Consider the following 16,136-nt stretch of genomic DNA (forward strand, 5'->3'; position numbering starts at 1 on the left):
TCATGATTACAGCCAGCAGTCGCTGTTGATTGGGGCGGCGGTTAGCAGCGGTTAATCAGTGCTATTTTCAGTCCAGTTTGTGGGTAACTGGATAAACATCACCATTCACCTGGACTCCTCACTACACTCCTTTCACAAGTGCCTTGCAATCAATTGAAACAATGAGGGTCAATTGAGCATAATATGCGGGGAATTGATGGTGGTTTGATGAGGCATCCCTGACTTTACAAATGATCACTCACATTTCTGCCTATCAGTCTGTCTTAACAACACCCTTCCGTACTTGTTTTAATCCTCTGAGCTTCAGCAAGAGTTCAGTTCTTATTAAATCCAACATGTTTCAGTCACAATTTTCCCACCACAAACTAAAAACAGCCCCCCACACACACACACGTAACACCCAAGGACTTTCAAGATCTTTCTATCCATCTATCTGTCTTTCCATCTATCTATCTGTTGGGGTTGTAGTTGGATGTGTATGGAAGCCTGTCCATGAAAGGCGCACATATTTCACTAGTCAGGCTGTGTTATCTGAGGGTACTGAGACTAAGGAGAGAGGGCCTCAATAACCTCTGTCAGGGTTGTACTGTATCCCAGCGATGGAGAATTAAATTGTATTTTGCAGGGGGGGGGGGGTCATTGAACTTTTGGAGGTGTAATAAAAAACTATTGTGATTTTTTTTTTATTATTAAACTTTTTTTCACAGGTGAATTTCAGTCAATGAGTGGTTTGATTGGAATTGACAATCAGGACGTTTTAAAAGAGTGTGTGCAACAGAGGTGCAGGCAGTGATATCCAAAGACTGCTTTGCCTCTCGAAGCATTCAATACGGCCTTGTGATTGCAAAATCCTACCAAGTTTGCTTTGGCACTATGGTTTTTAGTCCTCTCACAAAAGGTGAAATATTTCACAGCAAGACAAGCCACTTGAAAACCTCCTCAAGATGCCTTTCAATAGTGCCATCTTCTCTTTGTGAAAAAGTTGTTATGAAGTGCATCGAGGAGAAGGAGAGGAAATAGACATGAGAATTCACTGAACAGTTTCAACAGCTGTTTTTCAAGTGAAGTTTTAGTTGGCTAAATGTCTGGGCATCTTAGTCAAGTGAAGTCACCTTCATTCACAACCAGTGTCTTGAGTTGGATGACACATCTCAGTGTACCAGGATGGCCGAGAGGTTAAGGCGTTGGACTTAAGATCCAATGGACAATAGTCCTCGTGGGTTCGAACCCCACTCCTGGTAAATCTCTTTCTAAAGCAAAGCCTACATTTGTCATTACCTTTCATCCAGGTCAAGACACTTATGCTATGACCTTCAAATGCCACCCGACTGATAAGTTTGAGCTATTGGCACTGAAGAGCTGAAGCTAACCCTCTAAATCTTGACCCCCTGAGCAGTGTTGCCAACTTAGCGACTTTGTCGCTATATCTGGCGACTTTCCAGACCCCCTTGTCGACTTAATTAGCAAAAAGCGACTAACGACAAATCTAGCGACTTTTTTTTGTCATTTGGTGGATTATTGTGTTGACAAAGCACTGAAAAAGCATCTCACATATCCCGTTCTGCAGTTCACGTTACTACCGATCTCACGAGAGCCGAGTACAGCGAGGGCCGTCGTCGTCTCCTCTCCACTCACACAGCGCCTGCGCGGGCAGTCTGACTAGAGAGCAGCAAAATATTAGAACTTTGTATTCGCGCGCACATTTTACCTCTCTCAGAATTGCATATTGTGCGCATGCGCAGCTTGTTTGCATATTATGCAAATTAGTTGATTACGTCACCTAGCGACTTCTGGCAAGTTTTGGGAGAGCTAACAGCTACTTTCCTTACAGAGAAGTTGGCAACACTGCCCGAGTACACTCCCAAACACCCTGTCTGGGTCCAACATATAGTCATCTCACTCAGACACAGACCTGACACACACCCTTATCACATACTGAGTGAATAATGGTGTGAGAGAGAACACTGTTAAGTGTACCAGGATGGCCGAGAGGTTAAGGCGTTGGACTTAAGATCCAAAGGACAATAATCCTCGTGGGTTCGAACCCCACTCCTGGTAAATGTCTTGCCTACATTTGTCATTACCAGGTCAAGACACTCAGTACAAGTGTGAAATTCTTCATAGAACACTCTTAAGCGTACCAGGATGGCCGAGAGGTTAAGGCGTTGGACTTAAGATCCAATGGACAATAGTCCTCGTTCGAACCCCACTCCAGGTCAAGACACTCATGCTGTGATGCATATGATAGCTACTTCAACCCAAGAAGTATGAAACTAACTGCCGACGTCTTGGTGCTCACTTTAGCACCAAAACTATGAAGAGCCAATCACCTGACCCTCAAACGATTTATATATATATATATATATATATAAAATAAGCACACACAGCGTCATGTTGCCGTACATGCTATCTTAATAGACTGTTCGAAATCAATGATTTTTGAGATACCTTCCCCCAAAAGGACCTGTCTCGTCAGACACCTGTCCAACAAGAGATCAAGGATTAAGACAGCTATCTAAGAATCCGAACACACCCGCTGTGTGTGCTTATTTGCTAGCTAGCAGCTACTGTTAGCGACCTGGCTAATGGATACATCGCTAACGAAATCAGACTATTTTTGTTAATTAATCATGACATAAGTACATAGTACACTGTTTATTTCTCGGTAACTTTAAAAAAAAATTACCAAAAAAAAGCAAAGAAACGTACATCGGTGATTACTTTTGTGGAACTACGACAATTTCATCCGCCATCTTTTTTTAAATTTGTCTCTGGTTAGGGAATGGCGCAGAGAGTTATGGGTAATAGCTGCTGCCATCAAGACATCAAGGCAGCTCATATGCTCTCTTGAAAAATGACTGTTATGTGACGTATTTCAAGGTATCAGAAGAGCAGAAAAGAAAGTTTAAGACATTTCGAACAGTCCCTGCTCCCTTAATAGGAAGGAAGCAGGCATTGTAAGTAGGGCTGTCAATCGATTAAAAAAAATTAACTAATTAATCGCACATTTTGAAATTAATTAATCGCGATTAATATATTTTTTTTTCTTAAGACTAAATCTTATAAATAAACAAGTAATCACTTCAGACAGTGTGTATTTTAGACACTGTTGTTTAATTGTATTTTTTTTTACACAATGGTGCCCCTCGTAAGAATTTCCCCTGAAGCAATTCGAATCACCTCAATCAGCCCACTGTCCTCAACTATGTTGATGGGCCGACAGTCACTGGCATCCCAAATGGTAACCTTTTCACGGACTGGTCTAGTTATTTTCCTAGAGAAGTCGTGGAGTATGGGTTGGCGATCATCTAACCTGGGACTGCTTTCTGTCGGGTGCTTTGCATTAAGGTGATAGCTAAATTCAGCTTGACAAATGCTACATACAACTTTAGTTTTGTCGATTCTTCCGTCATTTTGGCTCTTAAACAGAGACTTTCCGCCCAACACTCCCTCAGCTCTCTCCATCTTCAACTACCGCAGTGGTTCTCAAACTTTTACTGTCATTCCCCACTTTGAACAAGGGGGGCTATTCAAGCCCCACCTGTCCCTCATCGCTCCCGTAAAATGGTAGGCCAAGCCCCCTACTTACGGGCTACATTGCCCGAGGGGACACAGGTTCAAGTCTGGCCTGATGTAATTTCCCAATGCTCTCCCCACCTCTCTTCCTGTCAACTTAATGTCCTATCCAAATAAAGGCATTAAAAAAAAAAAAGTTGCGTTGATTGCATTAAAATATTTTATCGCGTTAATCGCGGCCGCATTAATCGCATAGATTAACGCGTTAACGCTGACAGCCCTAATTTTAAGACATTTCGAACTGGGCCCCCATGTTGTTGTTGGGGGATCCAGCATATCATCTTATGCCCTATCTGATGAAGGAATACAGGCATTAACCAAAGTCATCCGCATAGTGGAGCAATCTGTAGTCAAAGAAAACTATTTTAGTCTAGTTTTACTAAATGGAAACTTTTTTTTTAGCTACTCCTGCTTTAAATAAACTTCCAATCTAACTGAAACTACATACTTCCCTTGTAACCACCAAACGCAATGTTAGCACTGATAATTAAGTTAGCTAGCTTATTGTATTTCAGTGATATATTTGCAGAATACTTACTGTAAAAGCTGTCTTTAGGTCTTGAGAATGATAAACAAACTACTTACCTCCAAAACATACACTGAACTTGAGCATAACCAGCTAACTTTATGTTAACCATGGCTAAGCTTATGCTAGCCCATCTTTGATGTAACGACAAACCTTACCTAAGCTACGTTACCTTTACCACTAATGTTCAGCTCCTTCACATGAATTTGATAGCCTATTAGCTTTTTGAGTGGTTTCTCAGTCTCGAGCCTGCATAATGCAACACCACCATGTTACTAGTTGGCTTAATATAGCCACAATAAAAAACCTTAATACCAAGACGTTAATCTACCTCAGTTTTGTTGTGGTGAGCCTCGAGGTTTGTGGTATTCTTACCAACTATTTTATGTCCACATTGCTTTATTTCTGATTAGTTTCTGTCGACGGACGTTTACCTTGATACCATGCAAATGCTTGTATCGTGGGATAGAGAACTAAAGCCTCTGTATTGTGTTACGCTTTTCCTCACACCCTTGAAAACAATGGCTGCACATTTTTTGGTTGTCTCACACTGTGGTTAATATGTGTAAGTAACCTACATTTTGTTTATACGAACTGTGTGTTGCAAATTACATTTTTAGTAATATATGTTACGTGCTAATATGTGACTATTAGCATACCATTTATTCGTCATTTCGTTACTGGCTAACATTAACACTTATTAACCAGCTGTTCTGTAATGATATAGTAACTTGCTGTGTTGGTTCATAGTCCTTCTTAGTCTTTTCTGTTGTTTATTACAGTTGCACTCGTAAGTTTTCACCTCTATATCAATAAAGGTGGAAGGCGCTCGCTTCCTGGCTCGTAAAAACCGAGTTTTGCTGACTGTTTAACTGCGTGTAAAACACGTTTTAATTAGCAACATGAACATTGCAATTAGCAAATCATTGAAAATGTTCCAGTTGCATAGATATACAGTAAAAGGCCTAGTCCAAAGCACCTCTTTGTCCATCTTGGTCCCTGGCTCTCCAAAAAGACCTTCAGCTGAAATACAGCATGTTTGACTCTGCACTAGAAAATATAACTTCATTGAATGCTTACATTTCTTCTCACCTCTGGGAAATTACAGAAATCCCTCATCTGGCCGTATATTTGCCGGTAGGACTCCGTAAACAGTTTATTACGACTATCGAGTAATACAGTACCTATCGCCAACTGTACAATAGCTAATAATTTGTATGTTAATAGTAATAGCATGCTAATAGCTAAGTTATCCAGCTAAAACTTAAGCATCGTCATCACGTCTCTTGAGTTTTTCACAATTTTTTCCCCGTTGCAGTACAAAAATAAAGTTTTAGTCAATTCATCTGACTGTTGGAGACTTAACTTTGACCAAAACTGATTTCAAATCGGTCGGTAGATTAAGAAAATGTAACTAACGTGTTTTTACGTGAGTCTGAATATAACATTGACCAACAGTTAGCTCTGAATGATACATTTAAAACACGTACGCCATCGACATTTTTCTCCAGTATCAATTCATTTAAATTATAATTTTTTTTCTGATATGTTACAACCTCTGTTTGTAAAGTGAAATGCTTACACATGAATGTAAATTGGCTGACATTACCTTGGAAACACCTACATTGAGTACATACCTGACTACATTTAAATTAAATTCCATAGACAACATTGCAGAACTATGTAGTATACAGATTTTTTTATTTCGATGTTAGACATTTAGTGTCGGGTGATTGCAGGAAGATAGGTGCCAGTCTTCAGGTTGAGGGTCTCTGTATGCTGAGGTCAGTCAAAATTCATTGAGGCTTAATGTGTTAAATTCTGTAGACCTGTGGGAATACTGCAAAGCATACATTTATTTTAAAAACCTGCTAACTAAAACCATTCAAAGCAAGACCTGTTTAGTTGAAAGCCCACTCACCACGTCAAGGTACAGGTCATGGGTGGGGAGTTAGTGAGACAGGACAAGACAGAAGACAAGGTTAGTGAAAAATCAAAGCATACTTACATACTTTTATTTTACAAATGTGTATGCATGTGACAAATACATACAAACTTCACAGGGACATACATAGAAAAATGGTATACATAGAACATACCTTTAAAGGGAAAGATGGAGAGAATTTTTAAACTTGAAATTATTTTCAAGTTTTACTTACATCCTACATACTGTCTAAGTCGCGAAACGTGGCTCAACGACTTCCAATGCTGAACATGACTGTATCTTTAAAAGCCTGAACATGAACGTATCTTTAATAGCCTGAACATTGCGGATCTGTTCCGTTAGTACCTGATGGATTGGAAGCATGTGTACTGAAGTTAACACACAAAATGGCCACCCTCAACTACTACTTAATGGAAAAGATGTTTAATATGATAGACTGTAGATAATTTTTACCTTTGCAGCTACACCCAGCAAGCAAGCCTCCACAGGCCCTGTAATGGCGAAGGGCAATATGTTGGTGGACACTGAGTTGTCAGTGGCAAATTACTTATTGGTGGAGGGTGAGTCACCGGTGAAGGCTGGCTAAGACCACATTTACACATAGCCGGGTATTTACAGAAACAAATATTTCTGCCCCTCCGTTTTCAAAAATAACGTTGTACACACAACATCGTTTTCAAAAAAGTTTCTGTTTACATGAGCCCGCATAAATACGCCCTTCTATGGAGGGATGCAGTAACTCCGAAAGAGACAGTAGTGATGAGCGCGACATTCGGAAGTTCTCATGCCATTCGTCCGGGAGGACGACTTCTTTTCGAAGTTTTCCCAACAGACAGCAGTTCGCCCTGGTCGGATCCAAAACCGTCGGTGGCGACGTTGGCAGGCAATGTAGCCTACGTCTTGGGAGTGAAAGCAGTAGAAAGACTGCTGACCTCCGTGCAGTTCTTCGCCTCTGCTCCTCCATATAGAAAAGCAGTTGTGTTTGTAAATACAAACAGGCGTTTGCATTAACGTATAAATGAGCACTACCTTAACAGCATCCATGATCAGTAAGCAAACTAACTGTAAACAATAGGACACATGATGTGATGCATTTTTAGTCGCATTCTGTGACGTTTGAGAACCTAAAACTCCGTTTGACCTAGTTCACACGCAAACACTAAAACGGAGTTTTCAGAAATCTCCACTTTGGCCGGAGTTTTTAGAAATGATCGTTTTCCGTGATAAAACCTCCGTTTTCGTGTAAATGAAAGGCCAAAACGCATGAAAATATATGCGTTTTCCCATCGTGTAAACGGGGTATAAAAGAGAACCGGTTACGATTTGAATAACCCATGGGTGGTGGTGGGACTGGTGTCTGGTGCACAGAAACTTTGGGTTGTGAATGTTGCTGTGGTTTTGTCGGCACAGGGTCAGGTTCCAGATCAGCAAATCGTCTGGAGGCACAGGGAACTTTTCCTCCAAAGTTAGAGACTACATACAGAGAAACAGTGAATAAGTTAAATAAACAACAGATAAAAAGCAGAAGAAACTAAAAATTAAGACGAACTCTAATACATTTAGAAAATGTACTACACTTGAAGACATTAGGAATATCTGAAATTGGAAAAAACACAAACACACAAAGACAAAACGCTCATTATCTACTGTATATACATCTACATACAGTACATATACGTTTGTTCTCTATACAAGTTGTGCCCTTCTGCTGTCTCTTGCTGTATGTGTGATCGAGTTCAACAACCCCACCTTTTAGGGAAAAGGAACATAAAACACAATTTTCAATTACATTCCACTTGACATGACACTACATATGGAATAACGTATAAATGCAAAAATACCTACATTCACCATTGACAGCTGCCACCGAGATGTCGTGCAAAACAGTTAATTCCGGGACGTCGGAGACGATGTCGACATCTTCAGCAGTGTCTGTTCGAAGGACATACGGCTTTAAATGACGAACATTCACCTTCTGACGTCTCTTTGAAAGACACTGACTGTCAACCAGAGTGGACACTCCCTTGGTTGGTCCTGCCCAACATTCCTTCATACAATTCCCTAACTTAACCGCTTTCTTGTTAACTGCCAAGAGGACCTCATCTCCCTCCCTGACATCAAAACGTTAAACAGTACGCTTCTGTTTTGTTTCAAAATACGATTTCTGTCTACCCTGGGCGATTGGCAAGTAAGTCTGCCCTCCTCTGCTTGCGTCTCTTCACTGTTGTCGATCTCAAAGTCATCTACCTGTGGATCGGCGCTGCTGCCGGGATGAACCCAATAAATAGCTAAATATGGGCTCACCTTTGTGGAACGCTGCTTCGAGGTGTTAAGCGAAAAAACAGCGTGTTGCAGATAGACGTCCCAGTCATTCTGCTCCTGATTACAGTACTTTGTGAGATGGCGCTTAATATTCCGGTTTGAGCGCTCATCTTATATGAATTCAAATGTAGTCATGGTCTGGAGCGTAATATTGAATGGCTATTCTTTGTCTGTTCTCTGCCCCAGAGACGATTCCTGGAGGTGCTGGTTCTGGTGCTGGATGGTCCGCTGCTGCCCTCCCGACATCTGCATCTGGCTCCAGCAGGTCACCGTTGGTCAAGCAGATGTTGTGGAGCACAGTACAGCACACAATGACCTCTGGCACATACTTCACATCCACCTCCAGAGCCTTCAGGAAAGGATGAGGCAAAGAGGACATGCAGCGTCCCCCAGTGCCTCATCCATCAGTGAATACCACTTCCAAGAAGCGGCAGTGACCCCACCCCCCTCTGTGATGACACCAGTCCGGGGTGTCTTCAGCTCCTGCGGATGAAAAGACAGCCAAAAGAAAGAAATGCTGACAATATATGCTCAGATTGAGAGGTATAGCAGGTATACATTTATGCTAAGAAGTGGATTCCATTTGACCATACTGGAGTTGCACATCATTGTGCCTTCAACTGGTCTGGTAATTAGTTATTGAACTGAAGGCTGACCATACAATTACTTTACATTACTTGAGCACAATACATAGATAAGAACAAGAGTAACAACATCACCTTAATCATAATATATTGCATGCCTGTAAATACTCACTAGCAATGCCATCTCTACATTGTGCAAGTGTGTTAGTCTACAGGGGCAAAGTTATGATCAAGAAAGATTGATCTGACCTGGTATTTCTGGCAGAGGTTTTCCCACCTCTTTTTGACCAGCTTGGGGTCCAAACACCCAAGCCCTTTTTCCTTGATGAACACCCTGGTGAAAACATATGCTGCTTTTACATCTCGCCTCAACCACATCCCTGACACAGTAATGACCACATCGGACCACATTGATCATGATTTGTAAAGTTAGCAACTAAGGCAACCATTAACAGTAAAAGCCCTTTGACTATTAGCTACCGTATGAGTCATTTTACTTAATCGAATCCTGTCACGGTGGCGTTCCTCTTACCCGTGAAGAGGGACGCATTTGCTGCACGCCATGGGATGAGGGCCCTCGTGTCCTCGTCAGTCCCTAGACATGTGAAATACCACGACATTAAAAAAAACTCACAACGATGATTGAAAGCTAAAATGATTTGTAGAATGACAAATGGCGGATCCAATGGCATCTAAACTTCTTTATAACATCTTACATTACGCCATAATGCTAACTGGCTAATATTTACGTGTTTGCTAACTGTCTGTATAAATCGTTAACTCCACCAAATACTCATGTCGCTGACTTTAATCTGAGAATGGCTTGTTAGTAGTACATTTAATATCAGTAAAAAATTGAATTACCGCTGATACTTACGATTACGGTCAGAGGCTTATATACAGCCTTGTCCATGGGTTGAAGGTGGTGTGTGCAATGTGGTGGAAATGATAGCATGACCACTCCATTTGCACGACAGAAGTCAATGGCTTTGATAGAGATGTGTGAGGAGTGGATGTCTAGAAGCAGAAGGACCTTCTTGTCTTCAGTGGGCCTGGTGTGGTTCACAAAATGTTTCAGGAATTCCACAGTCATCTTCCTGCATCCATCCACTGCCATTTGAACCCTCTGGACTACCACTGATGAAATGTGTCAGGTATTTTTAGCGGGGGAAGACAAAATGGGGGGGGGGTGATGTTCCCTAAGGCATTACCTGCCAGTGCCATTGTTACCAAAGTTCCTCTCTCACCAGATGTGACTGCCCCCACTCTTCTGACTCCCTTGGAGGCAACCATGAAGCCCGGCTTTTGGACAGTGACCAGCCCCGTTTCATCCACATTCCAGACATCCTTAGCCTGAAAGTTGTGCCTCTCGTATACACTGGCTAGTTTGTTGAAGAAAGAGTCCACATTCAACTGGTTGAAATTGGAGTTTCTATGCAAACATGTGGCCTGAGGCCTCCTGATTGAAAGACGTTGATGCCTTCGCATGAACTTGGTAAACCAACTCGCTCCAGCCATGCGATTCTCTTGCCACTTCTCTGGAAAAGCCAGTGCATAAAACAAAGCCAATTCAAAGGCCAATTTGCGTATCTGAAACAATAATTTAAATATATATATATAAGGCTATTGCATTGTACAAGTCTAATTGGGTGAACATGGTCTTCATCCCCGGACCAGAGGAGAACTGCGAGAAGATGGAGAACGGGGGTCTGGTGAAGGACCTGGACAGCCTCCCACCGGCAGAGAAGGGGGAGAACGGCAGAGATTCCCTCATCATGCCACTGACGAAGAACGACCTTGACAAGGCCTACCGATACTTCTCCCCGAACTTTAAGGTGAAGCTGTACTTCACTTAGACGGTGGAAGAACTGTTAAACTCCGAGGCCAGCAACTCCACGTCAGTCACGCCGGATGTTAGTGACAATGAGCCGGACCATTACCGATACTCAGACACCACAGACTCTGACGTCTAACAAACCGTTCGACGAGGAGCAGCAGATAACGAAAGTCAGAATATTTTTTATGGTGGAAATAAACGAAAAACACACCCGTACAAAGAGACGTGCACAAAAAAAACCTGAACGTTTGAAAAAGAGACGGCTCCTGTTACCATGGAAACAATAAACTAAGCTAGCTTTAGTAGCTGCTGCATATCAGATATGGCTAACAGAAAAGTTTTGACATTCTTCTCAATGATGGTCAACTATTTGTAGTTAAAGAAGCACTATTTCGATAGTTTAGATTCATTTTCAGTATTTCAAAGAGAATGAGCTGTGGGAACACAAGAACAGTGAGGTCTAGCAGCAATTACCATAGACATATATCTTTAACTTATATTAAGCAGTCCCCCCAGGATTTCGCAGGCCTTTTTTTTGATAGTTGCGGCCTAAAATTACTGATTTCGCGGGGGGGCTTTTCCAAAAAGTTGCGGTGCTTTTTAGGTGTTTGTTGCGATGAAAATGCAGGACCAAGTGAAATTTGCTTTGTAATTATAATTGAGTTATTTGTTGAAAAATAAATAATTAATAAACAAACGTTCTTTAAAGAACAAAACCATTGAGAAATGGTCCTCTAAATAACCTTACCAACATGCCAAACAAAAGATTACCAGGACTATAAAAATGTAGCAAAATAGGCTGTTCTGCCCTCTGCTTATTAAGGTCAGAACATGTATATTGCTTGGATTGTTGTTATGGAAACGAACACAGTATAGTATAGGACTTTTACTTTGACATCATTCAAATGTTCGTCTCGTGGGAATTGCAACAGCTGTTATCTAGAAACATAGCTAGTTATGCTAAACACGTAGCGGGAACAGTACTGTGACGAAGATAAGAATGAGGCTCGAGACGATGAATGGTTTCCGAACTTTTTACTGTTCTCGAACACTCAAGTCATACTCGTACAAAGATTAACAGTAAATACACAAGATTATAACCACAACATCTGTACCACATGAACACGGTTGGCACTTCAGTTATAAGTATAAAACCACATTAATACAGAACAGGAATAATTCTAATCGACCACACACACACACAACAATGGGATATACACAACACATAGCACTTTGGCTAGGCTAACAGCTGCGGTGTAGTACTCCCATAATACACCGCGGCATAACAATAACACCAGTCCGCGTAGCGGAATCCGAGCTACGCTATAGTACATAGGATTTACTTATCCACAACGAAGTGCACCTGTTGGTATTACAAAAGGACCACAAGTAAGACTGAATAAAATGTTATGAATATCTCAGCCTTCACATAAAACGGAAAAAAAAGCCTGTGTCACTGTGATCTGTTTCGTCGTCTGACGTCCTGCCTGCGTTTCTGCCGTTCTCATTCTATGCTTATCTATCTGTTTTGCTATCCTTGTTGATTTATTTTATCCGTATAGGTGTTTATGTTGTTCAATTTCATATATTAATTTAAAGTCTTCCAATTTCAAGTAATCCATTCTTCTACACTAGCTGCTACCTTATCTTTAATCTGAAAGTAATGTTAAATCTCCATGGCAACAGCTCTTGAGGGTTTGGGAAATAATCGGATGTATTGCTTACTTCATTATTCACAGCAAAATAAATAATGTTCATTACATTTCATAGATTTATTACCAGACTCTATGTAAAAAGGGCCACGCACACCTTGCGGAAAATTATACAAATTGAAGCCAGATCTATTTCTGAATCTTCAGTGCGGACATGGGCTGCGTTCAATTTCCATGTCTGGTGTAGCCATTCTCGTTGTTTACAACAGATTAGAACTCTGCTAGTGTCTGCACCGCGTCTGCAGGGCAGAATTTCCGCCCTTGGTGTAACGGAAGGGAGAACGTTGTGGGAGACTACAATGATTTGTCAAATTTGCGGGAAAGTTGCGGTGATGTGTTAAAATTGCAACGTCGCGCTGAATTCGCTGGGAATCGTTGAATTTGCGTGAATTGGTGCGATCGCGAAATCCTGGAGGGTCTGATTAAGGTTTACGCTTACATGTTGGAAAACAGAACGTCTCATGGAGGCTGCTTGCTAATGCTATTTCAGTTATGTTTAATGCACTATTTCACTATTTCATTTATTTATTATGATGATTACATTTGTATGAACTTGTTACTCAAATACATTTGAAGTTCAAATTCCAACATTGAGTCATTATTTTTAAGCTGCTATAGGAAATAATCATTACATTAATCGAAAAAATAGTGGATAGATGAATTGATTACCAAAAGAATCATTAGTTGCAGCCCTAGTGATTACACGTGTGGGCATACCACTGTATAACACCATCATATTATTGTTCTACATGAAGAAGTGAAGACAGGTGAGCCATAAAGGTACTGTTAATACATTTATTTATTCAAATTAACTTAACTGAACTAACCTCCCTTCAAATATAAACAAAACGTATGTAGTGTAGCGAGTGAAGTGTGTGCAATGTTGAGTGTAAAAACATAATTAGTGTAGGTCAGTGTGTAGAAAAGTAAAATAAAAAGGAAAATGCTGATGCAGTTAGTGCCTCCAGCTCTGTCTCCTGCTCCTGTTCCGCCTCAAATATGAGCTGGTGCACTCGGAAACACACCCTTGCCCTTCTTGAAAGGGAAAGCCTTGCCATGGAGGGCAAGAGGCTCCTAAAGAATACTTCATTCTCGTCCTCCATGGTGGTGGAGGTGGAGGTTGACGCTGGGAGACTGCTGGCAGCAGCCCCATCTCAAACTCTGACATGGCCATGCCAGGCCTTGAACCCCCTCTTCCTCTTCTCTTCCTCCCCCTGACAGAATCTCCCCTTTCCTTCTGCTCGCCCTCACGTCTGCCCACACTGGCTTGCTGGCTGCTGTCCCGGCTCGTAGCTACGTAGCTGGAGATTGAATGTCTGAAGGTGTACGGGACTGTAAAAAGTTTGGGAACCACTTAGGCCAATAGCCTTTTGAGGCAGTATTGTTTCTGCACCTTAGTTTAAGGGTCAATAAATAATAGTGTTCTTAAGGGTCAATAAATAAATGTCTGTGGACCTCTTGTGTCCTCTTTTTCAAAAACCCAAATCTGGTCACTCTACGTATAATAAACCGTGATATATACCGTAACCGTGATATAAAACGGTAACAAATAACAAATACCGTGATAGAAGATTTTGGTCATATCGCCCACCCCTAACTCCAAGCATAAAAGTCATTATAAAATCTATAATCTATGCGCTGAAAGAAATGATTATGCCTCCAAATGTAATTGTCGTTTGGCACAATACCCTTTCGAGGACCATAATCCTCCACAGCTGGAGCTGATTAAGCCCTTTTGTGAAGACCTTGACAAGTGGTTAAGCGAAGATGATAATCATGTGGCGGCCATCCACCGCACCGGCGTGAGGATCTGCGCCTACCTGCTCCACCGGGGCAAGTTCCTCACGGCCCAGGAGGCGCTCGACTAACCTGTCACAATGGCCTCTGGCTCAACGGAACAGTCGGAAACTGACACAACTGAGACTTTAGTCACGAAGAGGAACAGCACGTTGGTGGTGTGGAATTATTTTGGCTTAAAAAAAGATGATGCTGCGCAGTGGCAGGTGTTGTGCAGAACATGCCGTGCCACCGTTGTTACTTCACGGGGTAACACTACAAACTTGTTCCAGCACTTTAAAAAAATACCATAAAACCATGTCGGCCAAAATGCCGAGCACCAGTGCACCAGACAAGCCAAATACCTCAAGACAGGGATCATTGACAGAAATGTTTGATAGTGTCACTCCATATGACCGCAATTCAAAACGGCACAGGGAAATCACTCGGGCAAATAACCGAGTTCATAGCTAAAGATATGGTGCCTCTCAGCACCGTGACCAAGCCTGGGTTCACGGCATTGATAAATACGCTTGATAAACGGTACAGCATACCCTCCCGTACATACTTCAGTCAGACTGCCATACCGGAGCTGTACAAAAAGTGCAAAGAGAAAGTCGCCGCAGAGCTTAAAACAGTGGAGTTTTTTGCTACTACTACTGATATGTGGTCAAGCTGCACATCTGAGCCTTACCAGAGTCTTACAGTCCATTTTATTGATGAAGATTTCAACCTCAAAGCTCGCTGCCTACTTCCCAGACGACCACACGGGAAAATATTGCAGCCGGCCTGAGAGAGGGGCTTGCCAGCTGGGATCTCCACAAGGAGAAACACGTCTGCATCACGACGGACAACACGTCAAGTATGGTGCTGGCTGCACGGCTTAATGAAATGACGAGGCTCCAGTGTTTTGGGCACAGATTACATCTTGCCATGGGTAAGTTATCATGTTGTGTGTGTGAGTGTGTGTGCAAGAGAGAGAGAGAGATTTACCAATTTACAGAAATCAGTGTAGGCCTATAGTATAAAAATCTAATGTGTTGATTAGCAATCAGGAAGCTGAATATACAAATATATAAATTATTTTGAGTTGTGGAAAGTGGGTGGGATGAAGGAACCCCCACCCCCATTCCTTTTCGAATATGTAAATTGAAATATTATGTGTTTTGATTTTATGTGCTTATATGTCTCTCTGGTGGAATGCCCACCTCCATTTTTCTTTTTTTTACATGTTCAAAATAAACACACACACACAAACTGTTTATGTGTTGTGGATGTGTGTATTTCAGAATGACAGAAAATGTGTGTGGAATGGTGACAAACTCAAATTGTTTGTAATATACTACTTTTTATTTTTTTCAGAAAATGCACTCAAAGATGACAGCGTGTCAAGGGCAACAGCACTGTGCAGGAAGCTGGTGGGGCACTTTTCCCACAGCTGGAAGAAGGCGGCAGCACTGACGGAGGCACAGAAGGATCTCAAACTCCCTGAGAAATATTTCCCCAAATATGCAAGAAATATAGTTATGACTTGATGATTAGGCGGCCATCTTGAAAAATGACCGCCATATTGGATTTTTGGATGGCCCCCATTCTAAAGTTAAAGAGATGACCAAGAAGAATGTTTACGCCAAATTTCATGCTTGTATCACAAAATGAACGATTGTTCCCCTTATTTCCTCTACCATGTGCAGGAAGCTGGTGGGGCACTTTTCCCTGAAGAAGAGGGCAGCGCTGACGGAGGCCCAGAGGGATCTCAAACTCCCTGAGCACAACCTCATAACTGGGCACAGAGGGATCTCAAACTCCCTGAGCACAACCTCATAACTGGGCCCAGAGGGATCTCAAACTCCCTGAG

At 41.8% G+C, this 16,136-nt stretch overlaps 2 non-coding genes and 1 pseudogene across 2 annotated transcripts; all 3 read left to right on the forward strand.

The window, feature by feature from the left end:
* The first annotated feature begins 1,158 nt into the window (after nt 1–1,158).
* On the forward strand, nt 1,159–1,241 carry trnal-uaa. The gene has a single exon. It is a non-coding gene; the product is annotated as a tRNA-Leu (tRNA).
* Nucleotides 1,242–1,975: 734 nt separating this feature from the next.
* trnal-uaa lies at nt 1,976–2,058 on the forward strand. Its single transcript has one exon. It is a non-coding gene; the product is annotated as a tRNA-Leu (tRNA).
* Nucleotides 2,059–10,244: 8,186 nt separating this feature from the next.
* Nucleotides 10,245–14,370, forward strand: LOC105904727 (annotated as a pseudogene).
* The last annotated feature ends 1,766 nt before the right edge of the window (nt 14,371–16,136 follow it).

The sequence above is a fragment of the Clupea harengus genome, chromosome 23, assembly GCF_900700415.2.
Source record: "Clupea harengus chromosome 23, Ch_v2.0.2, whole genome shotgun sequence".
NCBI lineage: Eukaryota > Metazoa > Chordata > Actinopteri > Clupeiformes > Clupeidae > Clupea > Clupea harengus.